The following is a 23,246-nucleotide window of genomic DNA, read 5'->3' as shown; positions in this document are numbered from 1 at the left end:
ATTCAGGTTCAGATCAAGGGCAGAGGTTTGAGGATTACACTTCTGCTGATTTGAAGAAGCACCATGACCAGATGCCAAGGAGGATCTGCTACTCAAAGAAAGAAGAAGAGGTGGTCTTTTCTGACCCCCACCCCCCTTGGGTGATAAAACTATAGCCTGCCTGATCCTTGGGGCAGAGCCTCCTTGCCTGACAGCTTGCATCTCTCACAAGCATACTATCTCAATAAATCTATTTCTTGTCTATCTTTTGTCTCTTGCTAAATACCTTCTGTGCTGAGGCGTGAAGAACCTGAACCTCAGTAAGCCAGATACCAGGTGAGTGATTCTAATTTAAAACTGTAAGTTCAAGTCCCAGTCTGGGTTTAGGCTTGGTTTGAGTATTGGCACGTGGGTTCAAGTCCCAGTCTGGGTTTTGGCTGTGTTTGAGTCCCAAGATGTGAGTTTGAGTCCCAATCTGGATTTAGGCTGGGTTTAGGTCCCAGCACATGGGTTCAAGTCCCAGTCTGGGTTCTGGCTAGTTTCAGGCCACTAGCGCTGTCAGTTTCAGCTTGAGTACTAGGGGAAAAAAAAGTCTACTCCTTCTTTAAGGAAGCAGAAGTCTTCATCCCTATTGTTTAATTTTATTTAATTTTGTTTTTCTCTGTACCATTCCACAGGGCTCTACCATGCATGGCCCTCCCTTGTAGTGTTTTGCACCTCTCTTTATTTTTCTCTTTGTAGCAGAATTATAATAGACTTTATTCATATAAAGTCTTTCTATATTTAAGAAAATACCTGATAAACTCCTTCATTCTAAGTTATTAATGGCTAAATCTGACTTAATATCCTTTACAATCAGGTATATTTTCATTTTAGCAGATAAAAATTTTTAAAGTCAAGTAAATTAGTTTCAAGTTCTTGAATTAGTAGTCCCATGACAGTCCTGTCAAGATAGGTCTTATGGTCAAAGATACATTCTTTCGATAACCTAAATCATCTTCTATTTCGACCATATTTATAAGTGAGAAATTCTATAAGTCAGATTCTTAGTTTCAGAATTAAGTCTGGGTCCTTTAAATATGTCCTCAAAGTGGAAGCCTCTCCCTAGTAGCACTAGCACCATGACATCATTTTTCAAACACTATCCTTTTTTTTTGGTCCAAATACTGTAATATTGCCTCAGAATGGTTCTAATTCAACAATTTTAATGAATATTTTTTCGACTCATGGAAAATGGCATAACTGCATTTCACTGCCTATTAAGTAGACATATTAGTTGAGCATTAGCAATTTTTTTCCCTTACTTGCTTTCTTAGCGAAAATTAGGCCCTGAAAAAATGATTGAAGTATAATGCATATGGCAAATTGTGCCCTGGTTGAATTCTCCACAGTGGTAACCTCTAACCCATGACTGTTAGAAACTTAAAGATTTCCAGGGAAGTGACCTCATCCAATCTTCTGGAGCAATGGGCTGTGCCTTAGAAATGAAAGATTTGACAAACTATCATTTTTTGCTTGGTGGCACTGTCATCTTCTCTCTTTGATCCTCCTGTCTCCTTTCCTCAAATTGGACAAGCCAAGCATAGGCTATGACATGGGGGAACTTGGGAAAGTGGATTTTGGTGGTGACAGAAAGGCTGGCAGGTAAACAGCAGTGTGCTGGCAGGCACTAGAATTCAGAAATAGTCAGGTGGGCTTCTTATCACATGGGGAATGAAGCTGAGAACATTTGGACCCAGTTTTTCATGGGAATCAAGTGAGGGAACAACAAAAAAAAAGCAAAGGGGAAAAAAAACCCCAAGAAAATTCACAGGGCAAGAGCTTTGAGGACTAATTCTTATTTTTCACAGACTGTTGATTTGTGGTTTAGCCTAATTTAAATGTCCAAACCTAAATCCTGTATGACTTTAAACATGTTCCTGGAGAAATCTGCGAACTTCTTTGTATAGAACTGTATAACCCTGTATGCACACATGTGTGAGTGTGTTTGTGTGTGTGTGCGTGTGTGTGCAACATGCAGGCACACGTTTCACATGGACATGTGCCTTCAGGGAGGAATACAGTGATGGTAGTGGAGATACAAAACTGAAAAAAATATCCTCAAAGAAACTTTTGTTCAACCTGCTTTTTTTTTTTCAGTAGAATTCTAAAAATATTGGAAATTTTTGAGTGCCTACTGCTCATTTGCATTTAGAAAAGAGGATCACATCAATTAAGAAAATAAATAGCTTTAAATCAAGGATTTGTTTAATTATGAAGGGATATAAGGGTCAAATAGACACAGATATTTTAAGTGGATCATAATATATCTTTGCATCATGATTAGTTGCATAAAATATGCAGAAACATAATGGCCAATCTTCTAAATCACGACCTCCAATTTGATAAAAACCAGAAAAAGAGGCAATTAACCCAGAAAACAACGATTTAATACTTATATAGAAATTTTCAATGATTGCTTAGGTTAAAGTCATTCCAGTGCCAATTCATTTAACAATGTTTCACAAATTAAGCAATTTATAGTATGCAGCAAATGTCCAGGGAAAATCAGGTCTGCTTGACTGATGGAAGCATTACAGAAATTTCTAATTTTGAATTTAGAGATGCAGGGATGTGAGGGGTTACCAATATAAGAATTATTTGCCCTACTTCTCAGCTACCTAGCTATTGGATTGATTCTTGAACTGTGCTTGTTTGTAAAACAAATCATTCCACTGATAAACAGTTCAAAAAAATTACAAAGTAAACATTCCTCCTAATATCTTTACATATGTGAATTGGGTCACTGGAGAAGAAATGGGATCACAGTGGCCAGGACACTAGATCAGTCATTACAAGTTCAGGTCAACATTCTGGCTCTTCCATTCACTAACCTTGCTCCTTAGTAACTCAATCACTTGTCATCTGTTTCCTCCTGTATTAGAACAAAAACTCACTTCCAGCCTGTGGGGCTGTTAGGAGATTTCCAGAAATACGCTGAAAGTGCCTTGGAAATCAGGAAATATTAAATACATAGAAAGCATCGTTGTTCATTCTAACAGATTTACATAAAATAAGTTTACAAGCTTTTCCACATTCACAGTGTGACTGACTCAATGATCACAAGATTATCCTCTAAAGGGTCATAAATCACTGCCACGTAAGCTATTTCAGGAATCTGCTATGGTTCAATAAGAAGCTTACAGAATCTGTAATTTGCAGCATTTTGCCTTTTTTTCGCCAATCTCTACCCATTTGGTAATGCCCCCAATTTCCCATGCTCTCTCAAATTCAAGGGTACAAACTTTGAATTGTAAAATGAATAAGTCCTGGGAATCTAATGCCCAGTATGGCAATTATAGTTAACAATACTCTATTGTTCATCTGATTTGCTGAGACAGTAGATCTTACTGTGTGTTCTCACCCCACCTACACACATATTCACACAAATGTGAGGTGATGGAGGTGTTAATTATGGTAATCATTTCATAACATCTACTTAAATCATCACATATACATCCTAAACATAGACAATTTTTATTTGTCAATTATAGCCCAGTAAAGGTGGGAGAAAAAAAGTGGTTCTACCATTTACATTCACTATTTGAGAGATTGACCATTTTTAAAGGAATCAGAGCTTTTATTATTATATTTGGGGTTTTAGTCTCTTTGAAGCCAAAATTAAATGGGAAAGAAAAAGATAGGACCCAAACTCTTTAAAAAATTCAAGTCTTTATTTCTCTCTCTCTTTTCTTTCTTCTTTCTTTCTTTCTTTCTTTCTTTCTTTCTTTCTTTCTTTCTTTCTTTCTTTCTTCTCTCTCTCTCTCTCTCTCTCTCTCTCTCTCTCTCTCTCTCTCTCTTTCTTTCTTTCTTTCTTTCTTTCTTTCTTTCTTTCTTTCTTTCTTTGCTTTTTAGGGCCACATTCGCAGCATATGGAGGTTCCCAGGCTAGGGGTTGAATCAGAGCTACAGCTGCTGGCCTACACCACAGCCACAGCAACAACAGATTTGAGCGGCATCTGTGACCTACACCACAGCTCACCACAATGCTGGATCCTTAACCCACTGAGTGAGGCCAGGGATCAAACCTGCAACGTCATGGTTCCTAGTCAGATTCGTTTTTGCTGTGCCACAATAGGAATTCAAACTTCAAGTCTTGCTTTTCAGTCTGAAAAGTATTCATTCAGATTGAAGCAGAAATAAATTAGTTTACCTTCTCTGTGACTTCTGAAAACTTCTTGGCACTGGGAGACCATGGGTTAAAAGGAATATTTTAAAAATAAGGTTCACATAATGTTTTTCTTACCCACATCACTTCACTGAAATGTTTAGTCTGCAATGACTAGTGTCTCCCAGGGTCCAGGCCAGCGATGGTATCTGACTAGATGTGATAGTCCATCCAGATGTGTGGCCACTTCTGTGACTCAAGTGCCTTGTTCCTGCCCAGTTTTAATGCAGGTGGTCTCCTCAAGGAGGGAGAAGTGAACAAAGTTGCTCTAACACAGAGATAGACCAGAAGCCTACCCCCTCATGTATAATCACATAAATGGATTTGAAGGGAATCAATCATGGCCTTATATCCATGAATGCAATGTTTTACAAATACTTCATCTCTCTAAATTCTGGGAAGAGCTGTTAGTATTTTAGGATCTGATTTATCAACAAAGAAACTGAGATTCAGAGGAATTAAGAAAACTTGGCTGAGCAAGGAAGTGGCAGGTTTGGGTCCCAAACACAGATCTTAGGGTCTTCAAGTCTCCAGCTCATCTGACACTACTGAGCCCTTAAACATGTATTGCTCTGTAATGTAGCTCATGTTGTTGTTAGTTTTTAAAACCTCTAGCATTAATTAGTTCTTATTTATAGTCTCCCAAACTTATAGACATAAGAACCATGCTTGCTATTTCTTTGTTTTTCCCAAAACACCTAACATGTATCCTGACAAGAAAGTATTTGCTGGAGTTACCACTGTGGTTCAGTGGGTGAAGAATCTGTCTGCAGTGGCCCAGGTCACTGTGAAGGTGTGGGTTCTACCTACAGCCCAGCACAATGGGTTAAACAATCTGGCATGGCCACAGCTGCAGCACAGTTTGCGGCTGCAGCTCAGATTCAACCTCTGGCCCGGGAACTTCCATATGCTGTGGGTGTGGCCATATAGAAAAATGTTTGCTGAGAAATTTCTCCTGAGTCATAGTTAATATATTAGCTCACGGGCATCAATTACTATTGAGCAGATATCAAGATGTATGCATTTTGACAAGTAAGAGGGGTATAAATCCTGAGCAAAGGATCTGGAGAGAAATAATACACAGTTCTGGGAATATGAACTTACATAAGGGGTACTGAGGTAAGGCTCCTGGAGCAAACGCTGAAGAAGGAAAACCGGGTGAATGATAAGGGCGTAACCTGAGGCAGAAGCGATGCAAGTCTGGTGCTTTACCATTTGGCCAATAGACCTTAGGTGCAGAGAAGAACATCAGGGGAATTAAAGGACAAAGTGCTTTGAGGAGTTTGTCTTTTATTCTGATCTTGTTACTTTTTCCACCTCAGCACTTGTTGCTGACAAATCTTTGAGTTAGGGGATAACACTCTAGATACTTCTCCTCCCTTCTTTCATACTCTTTTCTTCCCTCTCTTTCCAGAATAAAAATGACGCTAATGTTTGAGTATTTAATTACAAAGTAATAAATGTTCAAAAATCACAGAAAATCTGACCAAATTCAAACATTAGAAAGGAAAAAATCTCCAAAAGGAGTTTCAAGAAATAACCACCACTTGGATTATGTGACTCTTCAGACTTTTTAATATGTGTATAAATACACACAGGGTCAAATTGAATTGTATACTACTGTATCAATCTCTGTTTTAACTTAGTATCATTTCTAACAGTTGCAGAAGTTTCCATTGCAATGAGTGGCACAAATTTAAAACCAATTTCATGCTTTTGAGCTTTCAGTTCATTGTAATGAATATCCCCGCACCACCATCTCTGTCAATTTGCATGATTATTTTCAATGGATAAATTCATAGAAATGAAATTTCTGGGTCAAAAGGAATGCAAAATTTGAAGACTTTTCAAATATAATTTTAATACATCCTTGGGAAGTTTGTTAACAGGAATGTCCTTGTACTCTCTCAAATATAAGTCTTTATCAGACTTTTTAGTCTTTACAAGTGTAGGACATTTTAAACAATAGTTCACTTTTCATTGATTTAATTACAAGTAAAGTTGATCATTTTGAAAATATAGGTGGGGCATATTTTATGTTATTTCTTATTTTGTAAATTTTCTCTTCATGTTCTTGCTGTGGTAATTTTTCCCCTGATTTATAAATATACTTTATATATATTTATGGGTGGGTAATGTTTGAGATATAAATTTTATTTTTCTCTCTATGTTTTCTTGTCAGTACCCCTATCCCAGCATTTTGTCTCCTCCCCTCCCATCGCATTTAAGCAAGTGTATGACTCTGTGCTTTATTGCCTTAGGGGAAATATGACTTCTAGGAAACAGAAATTCTGGTGTCCCTTCCATCTCCCTTAACCTCAATTTCTTATACACATTGAAGAGAACAAGATTGGAGGAAACTGGTGAGAAGCCAGGAGACATGGGAAGTGGAGGGGGAGACATTTTTCTCCTAGAACAAAAAAGTGATTCTTTGGGGGATATAGCAGTATTTGATTTGACAACTTTATTTCCATATTGATGAGTGAGTATAACTAATCTGGCTGAGCAAAGTTTACAGGAAGCAGCTCTTTCACAGCTGTCTCCAACATAGACACATCTCTAAGACCTGTTAGGTTGTTTGCAACCCCTGGAGGTATTTATACCTCTGTCACCATGAAGTTAAAGCAGGTGGTCACTGGCAAACAGTGTAGGGTCTTGGAAAGGTCACTGTCCCAGGACATCAGAAAAGTCACCTCAAATCTGCTCTGTCTTGCCACTGACTGACCTTGGATCAAGGTCATGGAACTTCTTGAAACTTTCCTTCTCATCATATGACAGACACAACTAGTAATACCAATACCAACAGGAGAAAATCATTTCAGAGTCCTTGGAATCTGCCATGCCGGTTATCAGATATTGACTGAGTGCCTGCTGTGTGCCAAGCACTGTTTCTAGCCACAGAAGCTACAAGAAAGAAGCAGCTTCTCCCCCCTTCAGGAAATACAGACATATATATGAGGCATTATAATATATCATAAAAACCTATACTTTTGTGTAATATTCTATATTTTATGTTTTTATTTATTTATTATAATTTTATAGCAGTAAATTATTATTCAATGCTCCAATTGAGATGTGAACAAAAAATTGGAGAAGAGCAAGTAAAAAAGTAATTGTTGATAAATTATAAAAAAAAATTCTCCAAAATGCAAATGGTTTAGTACTACTGGGTTTGTAGAAAATTAAGGATCTTATTCAGTGTTTGATGATCTAACTGGTAGGCAAAGTTTACACTCAGGGAACAGTAAAGTAATTGTAATCTCAAAGTGAATGGGCAGAAGTATCTGTCCATAACCGAATGTTAGTACCGCCACTGAAAGGGAAAATAGTCATGAGGGCTAAAATGAGAGTTTTGATGGGCTTTATCACATTTAATCTTATGATTTAGAATCTTTTTACTTTGAATAAATAAGGACAGGAATGACAAAGAGCTTCACCCAGCCATGCTGCCTGCAGGTACTCTGATTTAGTGGCAGTCTGACTATTGTGAGTTTGGTTCCTTTGATATATGGATCACTCCCTGGACTCTCCTTACTGTAGTTACGGATGTTTTATTCAGACATTCCCACTACAACATTAGCAGATGTGGCCAAAGAAGAGGAAGTAAAAAAAAAGCCCAATTTTGGAAATTGCTTGCAGGATTTTTATGGCAGAGGGCTATTCAAATGAGGTCATTCTTTGACTTCTCTGCTATATTCATAGAAGCAGTTAAGAATTGGCTTTACATCTAAAATTTATTTGGGAACCTTCATCCCACTAGGATTAGTATCAATGTCTCCAAACTCTCTGTTTCCAAAGTGAGAGTCTAAATAACTTAGGATTTTTAAGTCTCATTCTTTTATCTTCTTTTTTTGTTTTTTTTTTGTCTTTTTGCCATTTCTTGGGTCGCTCCCGTGGCATATGGAGGTTCCGAGGCTAGGGGTCGAATCGGAGCTGGAGCTGGCGCTGCCAGCCTACGCCACCGGCCTACGCCAGAGCCACAGCAACTTGGGATCCAAGCCGCATCTGCGACCTACACCACAGCTCACGGCAACGCCGGATCATTAACCCACTGAGCAAGGGCAGGGATCGAACCCGCAACCTCATGGTTCCTAGTTGGATTCCTTAACCACTGCACCACGACGGGAACTCCTTAAGTCTCATTCTTTAAGAAGATTTGCTACTATGCTACTGGAAAGGTTAAAATCTGAAGCTTGATGACTTAAATGTTTTTGAAAAATCAATTAAAAAAAGCTACCTCCTGCCAGCCACTGGAACTGCAGATGAGTTGAAATCCTTTCAATTTTTCTTGCTCTTCAAAATGAGTCTCTCGTGTTTTTGCACTTTAGCCAAAAGCTTTTAGGCTTAGTATAAAGCCCTCTGAGTGACAAGATAAAATGTGTGTGCATTTTCCCATTGCATATCTTCAATCCAGATTTCCCATGTTTTAAAAAGAAAATAACAAAAATGAAAGATTTAAGAAGGCCCTGGACACCTGCAGTCAAAATTGAGTTTTACTCAGTTAACATTCTCAAAGCTAAACATTTGACTGAGTGCTGCATTATCCAAGTAGCTTCTTATTTTTAGCATCAGAAGAGATTAGATGGTCTATATTAGCTTGAACACCCTTTTTAGCAAATGCAGAGTTATAAGAAAATATCTAGGCAAAGTGGGCTTTTTTTAGAGATTTAAACCCATTGTGTTCTGTATTATTTCTCTGCCGGACAGTGCTTAACTTTGTGTTTTCTTGACTAGGAAAGGGAGCTGGGCAGGCTTAAACCAAGGCTGTGTCTGTATATCATTGGCGTAGGGCAGAGGGGAGGTGGCTGGCAGGAGCAAACAGTAGATGTGTGGCCAAGGTCATCTGGTACCACACACATATTACAGATCTCATCTTATTTACTATTCATAACAGCCTTATAGATGTGGCCATTACCATTCTTACTTTACAGGTGAGAAGATCCAATAATTAGAAAAGTTAGGGGACTTGTGAAGACCCCCATCACATGTGTATGAATTAATCTTGGGTTTTGTTAATTCTAAAACATATATGCTCTGCTGCTTTTCTACATTTGCCTAGGAGCTTAGAAAAAGTGGAAACTCTCCTTCTTCCTTCTGTGTTCCTCTCAAAATGACCATATGACTCTTCTGATAGGTTAGTGGAAAGGCTACCAGATTTAGGATCAGTGGAGCTTGGTCCTAGATCTGAGCCTTGACCCCACTACTAACCAACCATTTGATCCTGACCAGGTAGATCTTCCATTTGTCTAGATTAGTCCTAGGTATAGAGAATATGAAAGGTCAGACATCATGCTGCCCTCAGGAATTTAACAGTGAAGTCTGCTCCTTTTCTTCAATTTCTATATTAGAATTTGCCTACTCAAAAGTTGCTTTAGAATCAAACTAGCCCTGTATTCTCTGAGAGAGAATTTTGTAAACTATAGAACACAGCTTGCTCTATGGACTTTTTTTTTCTTGACTGAAATATTCACATTATCACCTATGCTTTAAGGTGCTGAAGACATTTGTTTAAAATGTTAGGTGGGAGTGATAAACATATTGACCCATTGGATAACATTAACAATTGAGCATAATTCATGGCCAGATTAGCTTTCTGGTCACCTAATTCAGGCTCAAAGAGAATTACCAGGGGAGGCTAGAGATTTTCATTATTTTTTTTAATTACCTTGACATTAAGAAGAATAAAGTTTTATGAAAAATTTAGAAATAAAAAAGTTAGGAGTAAAAGATAAATTATTATCTTATTATCCAAAAATAAATACTGCTAATCATTGATCTATTTCAGAGGCCCACTTTTTCTCCTTTTTCTACTCTCTCTCTCTCTGGGAAGTCATTGTATATGTGTGTTTGTGTGTGTGTGGTGTGTGTGTGTGTGTTTGAATATATGATGCTGGGCTCATTCAATAAACACAACTTTAAATTCTTCTAATTTCACTTTGTTACATTAAATTTTTCTGTGCTCTGAGTAATTTTTAGATATTCTTTAATAGCTATACAAGAGTCCCCAAAGTTTGGACATTAGATTACTTGGTTATTTACAACTCTAAATGATATTTTAACAAATATTTTTAATGTTTGTGATTCCCTAAAATTCTGATTATTTATTTAGAATAGATTTCTTGACTGGGTCAAATGATATAATTTTTTCTTTTTATGGCTGCATGTGTGGCATATGGAAGTTCTCAGGGGACTAGGGGTTGAATCAGGGCTGCAGCTGCCAGCCTATGTCACAGCCACAGCAATACCAGACCCTAGCCATGTCTGTGACCTACACGACAGCTCACAGCAATGCCACATCTTTTGATCCACTGAGCAAGGCTGGGAATCAAACCCTCATCCTCAGTGATACTAGTTGGTTTCATTACCACTGAGCCATACTGGGAACTCCTTTTTTTTTTTTGATATAAGCTTATTAATGATTCCTATTGCCTAATGCCTCATTTTACTCCAGAAAGTCTATACTAATTAACATTCCCTTCATTAGTTTCTAAGTCTCACATTTACTTTATCCTTGTCTACACTGAATATTTTTAAAGTCTATTTTTTCAGTAGATTAAATAGACATGAAATTACATTTCAAGAAATATAATTAGGACAAACAACATGAGATAAAAGAAAATAATTACAAATGTGCCCATTTTTCACTGAAAGTATACATATAGCTGAATAACATGGAGAATCATATTACATTCCCAATTTTTTGTCATTTCACTATGATTAAAAACTAAACAAAATGTTGAGAGTAAAGTAACATTCCCCCACGTTAAGTACTATACAAATACTGTCTACACTGAATATCATTGTTTAAAATCACAGCTAAATTGATAAGTGAAAGCTTGCTGTTTGATTTCATTTGTAGTCCTTTAATTACTAAAGATATAAGCATTTTTTTTCTGTAATTCTTGTCTCTTTCATTTATTCTTGAAAGACAGTATTGTTCAGTCTTTGAGAGAGTGGTCTTTGGAGTCAGGCAGCCTCATTTGAATCCAGGGACTGAAACTTTCTAGACATTTGATCTGTAACAAGTTAATTTAAACTTTCCATACATTAGTTTCCTCATGTATAAGATGAGGGTGTTATTAATAGTATCATAAAATTAATTCATATGCGTAATCAGTGATTAACCCAAGTACTTTTAAGAATGGCATAGTAGGAGTTCCCATCGTGGCTTAGTGGTTAACAATCCACCTAGGAACCAAGAGGTTGTGGGTTCGATCCCTGGCCTCACTCAGTGGGTTAAGGATCTGGCGTTGCCATGGACTGTGGTGTAGGTCACAGATGCAGCTTGGATCCCGCGTTGCTGTGGCTGTGGTGTAGGCCGGCGGGTACAGCTCTGATTAGACCCCTAGCCTGGGAACCTCCATATGCCACAAGTGCAACCCTAGAAAAGACAAAAAAAAAATGGCATAGTAATCCTTAACATACATTAACTTGATTTCACTTATTTATTTGTCCCTTTTGTATATGGATTCATTGGTGTCCTTTTGTGTATTTTCTATTACAGTTCTTCTGTTTGTTAAAAAAAACCATGTTAATTAAAACATTAGCATTTCACTTTGCTTTTTCCCTTCTTTTAGAGAGTGGGGCAGTAAAGTAAGAGATCAGAAGGAAGATGAGACTCAAAACTGGCACAGAAAACACAGGTCCTCTTGCTTTTTCTCACAGAGCTATCCTAAACATCACCTTTCATCACTAGCATATTAACTACTGCAATGGAAAGAATCTGGGACAGCAACAGTAATTGAATCTGTGTATACAATGAATTCAGCTATCCTAAAGACATCCAAGGCATCTCAAAGCTCCCAAGGTATTTGTGTGCTCTTTCGACAGACCTGTGTAGGCAAAAGATGAGACACATTCACAATTTAATAAGGTGATAAAGCTAATGCAAGTCAGACTGCAGGACTTAATGGTTTGGCTTGTCAGTCCACTTCCAAGATAGGGATCTAATGTGTCATCAATCTGTACAACTCCCCTATGAGGCGGTTGCTGGGCAACCAGTCTGTAATTTGGTAGATATAGTAAGGCACATCTTTGAATCATGATCCCACTTGACCATTTTCACTAATGTATTTACTATTCATCACCATTCCCTTCCATTTGGTTTTCTGACAGCCTAATGTCAGTGTTCTTCAACTAAAAATGCTTTCAGGTTTAATGAGATTTCTTTTTTACTCCATTCATTCTCAGCAGCAACACTGCTAATGGATTGCCAAGACATGTTGGTTTTGTTTTGTTTTTCTGTCACAGTTATAACCATAACTTTACTTACATGCTCTGTACTAGAATTAGAAGCTCAGGATGGTCTAGAGCCGCCAGCCTTCTGGATGATTTTAAGTCCAAATGGCTATAAATGCCCCTGTGGCACTTATTTATGAGCTGCATATGGTAAATTTTTATGGTGCTATTGATATAAGCAATGGTACAGTGAACTAGGAAAAAAAATCAGTGCTCCTTTGATTAAATTCATCCAAGGGGCCTCATTCATTCAGTCAGTGACCATTCCACAGATGTTTTCAAAATGTGTGCTGTGTGACTGGTAGTATGCCACTAAGCTCTGAGGATTCAGTTATGAGTGCAACAGAGCCTCTGTCTCCAAGTTGCTACATGAAGGAGACAGAGAAGGAGAGAAACTTTTATCAATCAGAGGGATACCCGCTGAGTGAGTACAAAGGGCACTCAACCAAGACATAGGTGGTCAGGGAAGCTCTTCCAGAGTGGTCTTAAACAGGAAGTGAGTTAACCAGAAGATCAGGAGAAAAGAGCAAGGGAAAGGGAGTAAGATGTACAAAGACTGAGAGAGACTTGGCAGTAGGGTTGAGGATTTGTAAGTGGTTGAGTGTGACTGGAGAATGATTGATTGGAGGATGAGAAAATTCAGACTGTGTCTGTGCTTGGAGGAGAACTGTTAGATCTGTTCACTAAGTTGCAGTCTCCTAACTTTAGTTTTCCAACCCAGACAAAAGATAGTGCTTTATGTCCCTTAGCTACTGCCCTAAAATTTTAGGAACTGTATCCCATAGATAATAGGGTTCTATAGTTAAATGATTCCAACTTTTTCATATTTATTTTTTGTGCTAAAAATGGTAACTTTCTGCTTGAGGTTTAGACATGGTTCCTCCACCTTGCGTTTATTGCAAATAGAATAAAGCACTGTACTTTCAGTTAATTATTTCTTAGCAGCTGCTTTCCCAGTTGTGCACCCACGGCATTGGAACTTGACTCTTTTCTTTTACAGGACCACACTGTATAGGTAGGTAGAGAACTGCAGGTGGTTTTCAATGAAGGTAATTGCCCACACAATATATTATTGATGGTTCCCCAGCAGCTGACAGTTGCCAGAAATAGATGACTGTCCTTTGGGTTATTGCGCTATACTGTAAAAGCTGCTTAAATAGGTCAGTTCTCTTAGCAATTCTCAATTTTCTGACTTGGGAGAAAATAAATGTTGTATTCAAACACGCACCATACTTTCGAATGGGATTGCTGCAGGATTGAGGAAAGCCTAGTGTGTTCAGACTCCCTTTGCTTACTCCCTGGTTGTCCCTACAGATTCTATTCTTTTGGGTATGAGCGTTCAAGAAGAGCTTGCTTTCTTCCAGGGTGTGTCTATTCCTAGTCTTTAACCAACAAGTTCAAGAGAGTTTTCTATAAAGTGATGTTTTGAAGCAGTATACTATCTAGAGCAATGGTTTCTCCTTCATTTACCCCCCAAACCTCCTCTGATACCCTTGAGTTAAAGAGCAGAAGTCAGTTCACAGAGGGGGAAGCAGATGCTATTAAATGACTCACTCAGGATAGCACAACAAGTAGGGTTGGAACTGAAAATAGAGTGAACTCAATAGGTTTGCTGCTATTGGACAGCAATTATATTTGACCAGAAGTTGGTACTTTCTTTGTACTCTGCTTTGCTGTCTGCAGACACTTCCAGAATGTGGACAGTCTTTCTTTGTTGGATAATCCGTTGTTTCAAAGCTGTAAAATTCCTATAGTGATATTGACTCATATTATTTGCTTCGTGCTAAGTTCTTTACATGTACTATATCACTGAATTCTCATTTACTATCTACGAGGTAGGTGTGATATCCTTATTTTACAAATAAACTAGTTATAGCTTAGAGTGGTGAAGTAACTTTGCTAAGGTTACACAGCTAGCTTTTGGGATCAGGAGTACAGATGCACGCCCATCTTTTCCATAACTTTTTCCCTAGTGTTTGACATATAGTAGGCATCTTCTGAATATATGGGAATTGGAGCTATCTTTGATACAATGAACAGGTGTATGCCATCCTGTAGCCTTAATTTCTGTTTTATATAGAACCTACACAGCCTCCTCTTGTCCACACAAACTCATAGATCCTCAATACACTATTTCCCTTTTCCCCCTTCCCACTTGGCCTATCACCCATGCGTTTCTGATCACTCTTTTTATCATCTCTCTCCCTAACTTTGGGCAACTCCTGTTGTGATTATCTCTTTCTTTACTCAACTCACTACCTCCCCCATCCTGTTCCTTCCCCTGTGGGACCTCTGTTTGGCTCTGATTTGTCAAGATTGTACCCCAAGATACTTTTCGAACTTATTCTTTTCACCTGTTAGAACATATACTTTGGAGACAGGCAACCTGGGTTTGAATCCCAGTCTCACTGCTTTCTAGCTATATAACTTTGAGAAAATTATTTTACGTCTCTTTAAATGATTTGACTAAACATCTACAATAACTAATTCACAAGTACAAAATCCAGAAACCTCTGAAAAAATACTCTGCAGATACATGGCACGTTTATTGATGATTACTGATGAACCCTTTCTAGTGTATGTTTTTCATCTCACTTAATATGATGACTCTTGCGTTTCACTGCAAATATTATTTTATTTGCCTCCAAAATGCTACACTAGTTCTCACATGGTTGCAAAACATGTGATATATGCACCTTATTATCTTTTAAAATGCAAACATTTCTGAATTCTGGAACACATAAGGCCGTAAGGATTTTCACAAGGGATTGCATATCTGCAATACTTTCTTAGATAGGGTTGTAAGGATTAGAAGTAAACTGTTACCTGTTTAACACATTGGTGCACAGTAGACACTTAGTAAATTATAGTGCTTAATTCCAAAATGTTTATTTTAAATTCATATTTCTGTGTTCAACATAGAAGGAAAACCCTCAAAAAATTACAAGAATGCAGAATAAGCAAAAAGCCCTGCATTGCAGTATTTAAAAAAACCACTATTGTATAAATTATTTTAATTCACATATCACTATTATTATGCATCAGTAAGCTATTGCCTTTATTAATGTCCATGCCAAATCTAAAAATTATTCCCACGCTTGATTTGATACCTGCCTGCTTCTTAAGGAGCAATTTGGTCACAGAGTAGACATTGATGGGAAAGCACTATGTTTAGATTAGACTTAAGTTCTCTGTTCTGGGAAATCACTCTATGGAAGCTGGGCTTGCTTTAAACATAACTCAGGATTTTGAAGCAGAAAGTTAAGTGCTACAGCTCATCTGGAAGAAATTACACATAATGGCATCAAGTTCACTCTTCTAATAGGAAACATGGCATCCTCCAGTGAGTGATAAAAGAGGATAAACTCAAGACCATGCTGCCTCTGGGAATAATTGCTATGACTATGCATTATGTATTGTGAGGTTTAAAAGAGGGGAAAAAAAACTTCCTTTTTTTGTTGGTATTAAAGGATCAAAAATAAATAAATAAAGGGAACTGCTGCATAAGGTGTCACAGCTGTCTATGACAAAATATAGTTAAAAATGGCCTGATATTTCCTTCTAAAAAACAGCTGGAACTATGCTTGGAAGAACAAACTTGTCCTCCTCCAAAAAGATAATTGTAACAACTCCCTTCAATATTTCTGCGTATTATCATCCTGGGTGGTCCTAAATCTCAGATCTGAGGATGCTTCCTGGCAGTAAAACAACTGGAACATTGGCACTGAATGCCTTTCTGATACCCAGATTTGTTCTAGTAACTGGAGCAAGGTAGTGGCCAAAGATGAAAATTTATTAGCAGGACAATTTCCACCTCTGATGAAACCCAAACTCAATTATTACCCAGGCAGTGTTTTCCTCATAAAACCTGCAGTCATTCTGTTTGCCAGTCTCACAGAAGTAACTCAATTTCTAGCTACTGTAGAGGAGAGGAAGCCTCTGTGAACACCTTCAAAAATCTAGACACTTGTTGCTTAAAGCAGATCATTAGAGCCAGAACTCAAATCTGTAGAATTTGGAGGAAAAACCTTCATCAATTCTTCCTACACTTCACCAGCCAAAAGGAAAAAAAAAAAAGTAATGCTTCCTATTAATATATCCATTGCAGCAGCATTTTCGTCTAATTTTTAGTTCTCCAAAAACAGTTCATCATATAAAGGTATGATTAGAAGAATAGCGTTCAAGGAAGAACCTAAAAATAACAAAGATAGCAAAAATCGAGTTAACCTGAGGCTAAATAGATAGAGATAAGCAAAAATAATCCTTGCTTGCTGATTTTTTTTTTCCTTTTTAGGGCTGCATTTGTAGTATATGGAAGTTCCCAGGCTAGGGTTTGAATTGGAGCTGCACCTGCTGGCCTACACCACAGCCACAGCAACACAGGATCCTTCACCCAGTGAGCAAGGCCAGGGATCGAACCTGCAGTCTCATAGATAATTAGTTGGATTCATTTCCACAGAGCCAGAATGGGAACTCCTGATGTTTTCTGATTTCTAAAGACAGCTGGGAAGGAAAGCAAACATTACTCTCCTTCAATTGTTAGAAATTGTCTCTTGTTTTTTTCCTGAGGTCCTGTTCCAGAAACTTGACCTCGGCCCACTGGTGCTGATTAGAAACATGGAGACAGAGTTTGGGCAAAAAATAGCTTTACTGCCTTGCCAGGCAAAGGAGGCTACAGCAGGCTAATGCCCTAAAGACTCTGCCCTCCCTTGGGAGAGATTAGGAAGTGGTCTTATAGTTTGGGAGTAGAAAATACGGCCACAGACAAGGATCAGGGTAGATGCAAGCTTTCTTTCTTCTTCAGAGTTGGTGTTCAGTGGCCTGAGGACTGGTTCTGGTGGTCCTCCTCTCTGGTTTTCATTCATTGGGGATTTTAATTCTGCAGAAGAACTCAAAGATACTGTTATGTATATTCCTTGAAGAGGACCCAGGACCCTGCCCAAAGGCTGCACTATTATCTCTTGACTGTTCCTCCCTGTCTCTGCCTCTTCTCTCTTCCCTTCCCTGATTAACAACCAAACCTGCTCTTTGGAACTCAGGGAAGATCATGGAGGCTGAAGCTTATTGTGTAAAAGTAAGAAATGGAGAACACAGAAAGGCTTGTGCCCAGGAGTCCCAAAGGACTATGCTCAGTTTCAGTCCTTTTTATAACCTCTGAGATTTACTAATGAATGAAACAATATATTCAACCCCCCTCCCCATTTGTATATTAAAGTCCTGACCCCCAATGAGATGGTATTTGGAGATGAGCTTTTGAAAGATAATTCAGTTTGGTCAGGTCATGAGGGTAGAGGATTAATGCCCTTATAACAATGGTCACCAGATAGGTTGCTTTTCCCCATATATCTTTCTTTTTTTCTCTATCCCCTCACCTTCCTCCTCTTACCACGTGACGACATAATGATAAGGCAGCTATCAGCAAGTTAGGGAGAAAATGCTCACCAGAAAACAACCATGCTGTCACCTTGATATTGTACTTCTAGTCTCCAGACTGTGAGAAAATATACTTCTCTTGTTTAAGCCACCCAATCTATGCTGTTTTGTTATGGCAGCCTGAGCAGATAAAGACGAGATGCAATCTTGGTCAAATCTGAAATTTAGTTCATGTGGACATGAAGACCAGACCTCCTGGATTGTGTTATTTAAAACATTTTAAGTAAATTGTTAAACAACCAGACAAATTGAGCCATCGATTTATTATGCAGAGAAACAGTGATGCCTTGTTAAATCAAACCAACTCTGTCATTCTTTTGGAAATCTGGCAATTGACATATATTTACTTTAGTGATGCTCTCAATAGATAATGATATCTTAAATGGGACTATAATTAGTCTTATGTAGATGTATATAGATATAGATCTATCTGTCTTATACCTTAAGAGATATAAAGTATATATCATACAACCTTAGCATGTCAGAATTAGTAAGAGCCTTCATGTTTGCCTACCATAGAGGCTTTTAACCTAGACTTGAAGTTATGATTTCTTGGAAAGAGAGGTGGACACTTCAGTTGACTCAGGATCACTCTTGTCAGATGAGACTCCCTCATTGCAGCTTTAACAAAAGGGTCAGTAGGTTGAAATATTTTACATATTGGAGCCCTATAAGACTTCATTTGAAGAAATTTTTTCTCCAACTCTTTGCTCTACTCAAGTCTTTCATTTTGCTAATGAGGAGAATTAATTCCATAATTAAAGAATCACCTTCCCCTTTCTCCAGTCAGAGCCTTGTCTGTGTAATTCCCTCTAGCTTCTCTGATCAGATCCACTTTCTTATTGGCTGTCCCATCACTACAATGCTATGGTCTTCCTCCTACCTTTTGTTTCCTTCTCTCCTCATCAACAACCTATTGTCTAATAACTGACATTAGCTTAAGCAAACCTCTTTCCCTCCTACCCTGGGCAAAAAAGAATAGCCTAAGCCAGAGGTTGGCGAACTGTAACCTTCTGGTCCTCTACATGTATTTTGTATATAAAAAAAAAATTAGAACACAGCCACCCTGATGATTTATGTATTGCCTACGTCTGTTCGCATGTTACAATGGCAGAACTAAGCAGTGGTGGTATAGATTGTGTAGACTGCAAAGAATAAAATATTTACTCTCTGTCCCTTTACGGGAAAAGATTGGCAACCCCTGGCTTACATCTCGAAGGCTGTCCAGCTTACTGACCACTTAGAATTTAAAGCTATAGTTTAGATACATTTGATTCTATTTTTCCTTCTTGTTTTACAAAGTCCCCACTTAGGTGAACTTAGACTCTTCGCCAATGGAAGCAGTCACTCTACAGCAAAGCAACATTTAGAAACCTTCAGAAAGCATCAGAAACATCTTAACATTGTTTTTCCTTTTGTTATGTCTTATTTCTTTGATTTATAGTCAACCACTCAATATTTGGAGAATTAGTTTCCAACTGTTGTTGTCATCTCTATTTTATAGTATATGTTCAGTTTGACAGATGGTCTAAAGGAAAATTTGACATCATGATGATGATTTCATGTCTAATTTTTTGTTAATCTGTTGTGAATTGCAATGATTTGCATCAGGCTTTTTGCCTAGATTTCACTACAATTTGCAGCAAAGTAGTCAGATCAATTTTCCTTGACTTTATTCTAACAAGTTTGAGTCTACAACTTTAACCAACAAGGTATGTGAGTGACACAGGGGGAAGTGAGAGGCAGGAGCATGGAGTCATATGGACAAGGGCTTTAGAATGAAACAGGGATAATGAGAATTCCAGCCCTAATACTCATTCATTGTGTGTTTGGAGGCAAATTATTTAGCTTCCTGAAATCATGTATGTGAAGTTTCTTCCCAGTGGTTGGCACTGAGATATTCTCAACACTATAATTACCTTCTTTTGTTTTCTTCCTCTTCTATTTATTAGGCCTCTTTAATTAACTTACTAACATTTTAGAATGCAGAAATTCATCATTACTTGGAGGTAGTAAATATTATTGAAATAGTTGTTGGTGAAAAGAATGGGTTTATCTAGCTTGATCATCACTAGTCCTTTTATTAACCTTGACAGAGCTCAGTGTCTTCAGCTCAGCCAATAGATGAAGCATGTCATGAAGTCCAGGTCAACCAATACCATGGTACAAGTCACACTCTCTGCAAATGTCATTTAGGAATGCATTTCACCTGTGTAGATTGAGCTGGACAATTGAGATAGTATGTGTATTCTTAAATGTGACCAAGTGTTTCCATTGTGGCTCGTAGAAACGAACCTGACTAGGATCCATGGGGGTGTTGGTTTGATCCCTATCCTTGCTCATTGGGTTGAGGATCCAGCATTGCCATGAGCTGTGGTATAGGTCACTGATGCAGCTTGGATCTGGCATTGCTGTGGCTGTGCAGTAGGCTGGCAGCTGCAGCTCTGATTGAACCCCTAGACTAGTAATTTCCATATGCTGCAAGTGTGGCCCTTAAAAAAAAGGTGACCAAATATCTCCTACTACCTCAATATTCCAGGTGAATTTGTGTGTATTATAGATATACCAGAATTAAGTTACTTTCATTTCCATTGGAACATACAAGTCCTCCTGGATTAACTAATTGAATAACTTGTAATTAGATATAATTTGAGCTTATTTAAGAGTCATGTGGGCTTTACGACTTTTATTATCTTCGCTGGCATTACCACTCTCCTCTGTAGAAATTTCATTCATTACAAAGCTTCCTGAGAGAAGAGGGTAAGGATGGAGAGAGAAAAAGATATAAAAATAGAGGGGGGATGGAGGGGAAGGAAGGGAGAAGAAGGGAAATAGTTTTTGGCAATATCTCAATTTTGATAGCCACCTTTCCCTATTGCTGTTGTAACAGTGCAGGATTTGTGCTCCCACAGTGATTCACCAGCATCTAAAAACAATTTAGCTATACTTTGGTGACCTGTATCCTAGAATAGAAGTAGTAAAAGAGTACTTTGTTTAAGAGGTACAATGAGAATCAGTGCCCATTTTGTTGTTAGATAGACATGGCTTTTTAAGTTACATTTGCTATCAGAAATGACAGAAGATGTTTTATTATTTCTCCAAATGATGTAAAATCAAAAGCTTAATGGGCTTTAATCTTTTTCAATATAAAATAAAAAATGAAATGAAAAGGTGGGCATAGCCACTTTCCTAAAATTATTTACCTAATTTACTTTGTAATTTACTTTTATATCGTCTGTCTGTTCTGAATTAAGTGTCTTTTGCCTCATTTTTGGTACGGGCTCCTTTTGAAGTCTTTGTGGTAGTAAAACCCCTCTTAGTTGTGTGTGTACCACCAAGGGTCTTACATAGCTAGAATAGTGGGGGCTGTTTTTGCTGGACCCATCATGTCAGGTACAGTAACACAGCTGTCTATATATTCTTCAAGTGGATAGACAGTCTCAGCAGCCCTGGGTATGAGCTGCTGGATATTGGAACTCTGCATTTCCCTGTAGAACTCTGTAGCCATTCAGTACTGCATGGCTAGAGTGAAATTGACAGTTGCCTTCTATCTAGAGGACACTTGAGACCCTCCTTTCTCTGCAGCAGCCTTTATTAGTTGTGCATTGTGACTATTATTTGGGCTCAACTGTAACCCAAAAAGTCAGCCAATGCCTTGTCACTAAGGTCAATGGATAGTGGCTCTGGGTTCTTTATAGCAGATACTGAAATTACTGGTGCTTGGTAATTAACTGGGACTTCTCACCCCTGCTTTCCCCCTCACTTAGCTCCTGAAGCATGCCTCATGCTATTTGATTCCATAGTTACCTTCACTATAACTTTGATCAGTTAAATTGTACCTTCTAAAAATTGATTAGAAAGTTGTTATAGTATGGCAACATTTCTTTGATTGGGGTTGGAGACAAGACAATGAAATCTCAAGGAGACACAGAGGCTGGAGCTGGCTATATGCAGACACGTTATCTCTTCTCTCCTCCTGGTGTATAGGGTCTAGAAGAGTAGGTAGGTTTGTTAGGTAGGTAGTCACCTTAGCTAGGCAGTTGGTTATAGTCTCAAGCATCCCCAGATTGCGTATGTGCTGTTGAGTAGTAACTGGATAAGATAGAGTTCTAGAGAGTTCCCTGGTCAATACCAAGGTATCAGTCTGGAGCTGGATAGTTATTACTTAGGATAATGTTACCTACTATACAGACAAGCTCCCAAATTGCAGTAGGTTCACATAATATCAAGTTTATTTTGTGTTCATCTGACAGCGCAATGTCTGTGTTTGGCAGGTGACCTTCCATATAAACATTCAGGGACCTGGGCAAGTTCTATCTTCTGCTTTGGATTTCCTTTTTCTTTCTGCCAGCACCTGGGGAAAGAGACCTCTCCCACCTGGGGGTGATACTCACCACTTCACCTCACATTCTGCTGGCAAGGACTAATAATAGAGCTCTAGCTGTATGCAGGGAGCCTGGTAAATAGAGTCATGGGCTGCACAGCCTTTTCTTAGCAATAGCTCTACCTGAAGGAAGGCATGAATTGTTGATTGATCCTTAGCTGTCTACCACATAACAGATTTGAATGAGTTTTAGTTAGAAAGGGGCCCAAGATGGAGGAGATACACAGCAGGAAAAAAGGAGAGTTTGTAGGAATTTCCTTGGTCAGTCAGAGTTCAGATGATTGCAGCAAAGGTTATTAAATTTCTGAATCTTTTAAAGTGTCCTGTGAACTTTTAATGGAGTAAATATGGACCAAACATAATAACTCAAAAAAAAAAAAAGATTCTTCATCTTCTTTTGTTCAACGTGACTAGGAAGTGTAGATCTTCTTTCCTCCTATTTACATAGTGCCCTAGAAGTTAGAGCTTTTGCAGTGTCCTCTCTTCCCCATCATTGCACATTAACATTTTTTAAAAAAATTATGTGAGTTTTAGTTTATATTGGAGGATAGGTGATATACAATGTTGTGTTTCAGGTGCACAGCAAAATGAATCAGTAATATACATACATATATCCAATCTTTTCCACATTATTTTCCCATATAGGTTATCACAGAACATTGAGTAAATTTCCCTGTGTTATATAGTACATCTTTGTTAGTTATCTATTTTAAATATAGTAGTGTGTATATGTTAATCCCAAACTCCTAATTTATTGTCCCATCCCCTGCCTTTGTCATTTGGTAGCCAGAAGTTTATATTCAAAGTTTGTTTCCATTTTGAAAATAAGTTAATTTGTATCCATTTTTGTTTTTTTTTTTTAGATTTTATGTATAGTAATATCATATGATGTTTGTCTTTCACTGTCTAACTTCACTTAGTATGCTAATCTCTGTGTCCATCCATGTTGCTGCAAATGGCATTATTTCATTCTATTTTATGGCCTATACACACACACGCACCCACA

At 38.0% G+C, this 23,246-nt stretch overlaps 1 long non-coding RNA gene across 2 annotated transcripts in view; it reads left to right on the top strand.

Annotated features, from left to right (window-relative positions):
• The window catches only part of LOC125115948 (uncharacterized), a 238,841-nt gene that overhangs the window by 164,121 nt on the left and 51,474 nt on the right, over positions 1 to 23,246 (top strand). Inside the window, exon 3 of one of the 2 annotated variants that reach the window (XR_007132210.1) lies at positions 11,763 to 13,527. The exons of the other annotated variant lie outside the window; for it this stretch is intronic. This is a non-coding gene — a long non-coding RNA (uncharacterized LOC125115948). Of the gene's footprint in view, positions 1 to 11,762; positions 13,528 to 23,246 lie in introns of those variants that run through there. 2 annotated transcript variants of the gene reach the window in all.

The sequence above is a fragment of the Phacochoerus africanus genome, chromosome 15 (assembly GCF_016906955.1).
Source record: "Phacochoerus africanus isolate WHEZ1 chromosome 15, ROS_Pafr_v1, whole genome shotgun sequence".
NCBI lineage: Eukaryota > Metazoa > Chordata > Mammalia > Artiodactyla > Suidae > Phacochoerus > Phacochoerus africanus.
The sequence above is the reverse complement of the archived record's forward strand: the minus strand, read 5'-3'. Positions and strand labels throughout refer to the sequence as shown.